This window comes from Boleophthalmus pectinirostris, unplaced genomic scaffold, assembly GCF_026225935.1.
Source record: "Boleophthalmus pectinirostris isolate CB_2022bp ecotype Guang Dong unplaced genomic scaffold, ASM2622593v1 HiC_scaffold_8, whole genome shotgun sequence".
Classification (NCBI taxonomy): Eukaryota; Metazoa; Chordata; class Actinopteri; order Gobiiformes; family Gobiidae; genus Boleophthalmus; species Boleophthalmus pectinirostris.
The window spans coordinates 12,161,218-12,165,337 of NW_026571515.1; positions in this window are offsets into that span (position 1 = coordinate 12,161,218).

Sequence of the window (4,120 nt, forward strand, 5' to 3'; positions counted from 1 at the left end):
GAAACAGATTCAGTTTGAATTGAGAGTCATTTGAGACGTTTTAGGAAAAACAGGTCTGACGTTAAACTAAAGGCAGTTATATCTTGAGCTCAAGGGGTTACTCACAAAACCATATCAAAAGAAAAAATATTTTGGTTAAAATAATCAATTGCTAGGGAACCGTCCCAATTTTTTTTTTTTTTATCATTCAGAAACCCACCTGACCTCACAGTAAAAATCTTGTGGGTTTAACTCCCATGCCTCCCATTCTGCTGCTCCTGAGGCTGACCCAGTGACACTGAAGGATGGTCAAATGAAGATTCATTCATGCAAATTAATCTACATTAATCAGCTCAATAAAGTCTTAACCTAAAAAAAAAAAAAATTCTATCTGCAATTTACGGTCACTTATATCTAAGCTTATCTAAGGCTGATGAATTGATTACTGTTGGGAAAATTCTTTTGTTGTGTTCTTAGGCAAAACACTTACTGCCTACAGGAGCATGTATGTGGTACATTTTGAGGGTCTGGTGGCAGATTAGCAGCCTCACGTCTGTCAGATCATATCAAATGTGGAGTGATAATAGTAGAACAAAATGTAATCAATATTATTCTTTATGTTTTGATTTGTTTTTATTATGATTTTAATGTATTTCTTATTCTGTAAAGCACTTTGAATTACTTTGTGTACGAATTGTGCTATACAAATAAATTTGCCTTGCCTTATTCTGAAATGATACTTGACATCACACTAGGGGCGATATGCATGTATATCTACGTTGGAATGTTCAGCAGTTACCATTGAGACACAATTCACACATTGGCAAACACTGAACATTTTTTTTTTTTTTAAAGTCTGTATACTCAAGAAAAAATACAACATGGCTTTAAACAGCACATTTTGAGGAGCCTGTGATCAGAGTCCTGCACTGGGTAGTTGCTGAAACAGGCGGGCTTTAACTTTTCTTTTCCTGGAACGATGGACCAGGCTGAGAGAGAAACTTCAGTGTATTTATTTCATAAAACCCATCAAGGAGGTGATCGGCTCGGACGGTTTAGTCCTGGTTTAGATCTAGTTCAGTCGTGTTGTAGTCCTGGCGATCGGCTCGGCAATTGCGGCCTGTATATATTTACAATAATGACACTGGTTTAGTCCTGGTTTAGACCTGGTTAAGTCCTGGTTTAGATCTGGTTTAGTCCTGATTCAGTCCTGGCGATTGGCTCTGCGGTTTGCGGTGTGTATATATTTATAATCTGCTGCTGACATGGCGTAGGTTTAGTCCTGGTTTAGTCGTGGTTTAGTCCTGGACTGTTGGGCTGTCGGCTGACTCTGATTTATCACGGGCACAGGCGGGTAACAGGTGTAACGTTAACGGGTCCGGGTGGGTGTGGACTTAACTTTGATATAATCGCGGGTTAACGGGCGGCTGTGGTGCTGAACTGCGTGGGTGCGGGTGTCTAAAAATGCTCTGCCTGTGATCAATACGAGCGTTCATAACAGAGAGAGAGCTTCAGACAGAGCAGCACCTACATTTAGCATCACGCCCCCAGAGAACATTGAGCTGCCGAATATCAACAGCGACCGTTTCACGTCACGTACACCAGATATATGTTTCACGCCATTGTTTTTCACATGACCAAAGAGCGAATTAGCGCGGACGTTCACACAGACAAAAGTGCTTATGTCTGAATGTGAGTTCCGGTTGCTTGGTCAGCGCTTGTGTCTGTCTGTCTTATATTTACACGTATATATCGAGCTATAGCGTGGAGCATATCATTTGAGCTGCTGTAATTAATGCACTGCTCTACCACAAGACAATGTAGGCCTCGCCCGCTGTTTATGCCCTCTGTGTTGTCTTCTATCTGCCCTCTGTCATTTTCACTGCTATTCTCTGTCTCACGCGCTAGTTCTCATGACACAACTCTTTCCATCTTCAGCTTTTTTTTTTTTTTTTTTTTTTTTTTGGCGATTTGAGATGCACTGTGAAGAAACTAAATCTACTATACGCTTATTTGATGTTTTATTTTTAAAGAACACACATTATGCATTCTTGTGGCTTCCCTTTTGGTCATCTCGGGATAAATATTTTACGTTTTCTGACTCAACATAAAGTCTGATTTTGAAAAATAAGCAAATGCAATGAGGCAATGAAGCAAACCTATTCTGCAAAGTCGACTACTCAGAGCTGTTAGAGTTGTTTCTGCTTCTCATTTACTCTCTTGAAGTTGTATTTGGAGTGATCGTGCATGTTTCAAGCTTTAATCACTTATTTTCTTGATGCAATTTTGCCAATCAGCTCCCGTTTTACACCGCTATCGGCACACACCCACTGCCGTTGCTCTCGATTTACCACGTTCTCCAATTTTATTTTCTTAAGGCCGAATTATAGTTCTTTGTCGACTCAACGAACACTGCCACCATCGCCTTGTCGCCATCGTTTCTGATTTACAGATCTGCGTCGAGGTCTGTGCGTTTATGCGTAATTCATCGCCACAACACTTGGGGGGAGAGGATTTAAAAATACCGTTTGTGTATTCAGAATGAAGCGGGAAAGCGGAGTACTGGAAATGGACCTATCAACGCACTTATTGTATGCGTCACTTTCCCTTGCTGCATTGGTTTTTGGGTCGGCGTAGTTACAAAATTTCAGAGGTCGGTCGATGAAGATGGAGGTTCAAGGCGACGCAGACTCACGACAATAAATTGGGCTTAAATCATTGATACACATAATATCGCGTATAGGGCTGGGATACATAGCTCGATACATAGGCCACGATACGATAAGCATCTCGATACAGTGAGCTTTCGATTCGATACAATATATTTCAAATTGATTCGATACAGTTCAATAAAAAATAAAACACTAAATCATCATCATGGCTGACAGTAAAAGTCTTTGTTATACCACTTTTTGCTGAAAATAAATATGAAACACACATTTTAATCATCAAAACAGTGAATATGTCAAATTTTTTGCAAAAATGAATTTTCTTCCTCTGAACAAGCAACAAAACTGTAGTGCTGAAACAAAATAATTTAGTAAAATATATCAAAAATACTCTTGGCGATATATATCGATACAGCAGCTCACGATATTGTTACTGTACCATCACATTAAACGATAGGATATGTCGATATTTTTATATTTTTGCTCATCCCTAATCGTGTAGCGGTATCTTGTAGTCATTTTGGTACAAATAAAAAAATCCACTAGCATGAGTTGTGATCACGTTTACGGTGAGTCAGATCCCAATGGTTTTCTCCAGTTTTTCCCACCCAAAGTTTTCTAATACACGTCAGACAATCTGTTTCTCTTATTAAGTGGTTTTAGATGAATATTGTGATTTAAAATGTTCTAATTATAACGTAACGATCCACGGGTGTCATAGATCATAACTACTTAGCAGACACAAGCATAAGAGGTTTTCTTCAAAGCCCTCGTCCACCATCCCACAGATGAAAGCTCGATTCCCACTCGGACCAAGTTCTGTCATTCTGTCCTCAGGCAAGACACTTCACTGACCTCGCCGAGCATGACTGTGGTCCGTGTATGTCGGTGGTGGTCGATGCCGCAGTTTAGCAACTTCGCTTCCGTCAATCTGTCCCAGGGCGGCTGTGGAGACAACAGGTCCCTCTGCTGTCAACAACAGAAATGAACAATGGGAAAACAAATGAAGTGCATAACCTCGGGAATCCTGTGCACGATTGGACAGCGTTTGACAGTAGAACGAGTTCAGTGATTTTTATTTTTATGTACTGTAAATGCCAAATAATAGTCAGGTTTCAATTAACCGCCGGGTCCCCTTTAAACGCCGGGTGCAGGTGTATATTTTGATAAATAAATGCCTAGTCTGTATAGAAAGTTCTTTATGCCGACACCCCCAGCAGTCGTTTTGGCTTCTCAAACTCCCATTTCCCATTTTTTGTGCTTTATTTAATCAGGATATTATGATTAAAAAACAGTGACACCCTAGAGAGCCTGATGTTTACAGCCGACACAGGAGCAGTTTGACTTCAGTTCAGTCCTGCCTTTACCAGACTGGTTGTGTGACTCGGAATGAATAGGCTATATTGGCTATTTTCCTGCTTCCGATCAAATTCACTGAGAAAGTGGTGAAACAGACGACAGTGCTGTGAAAT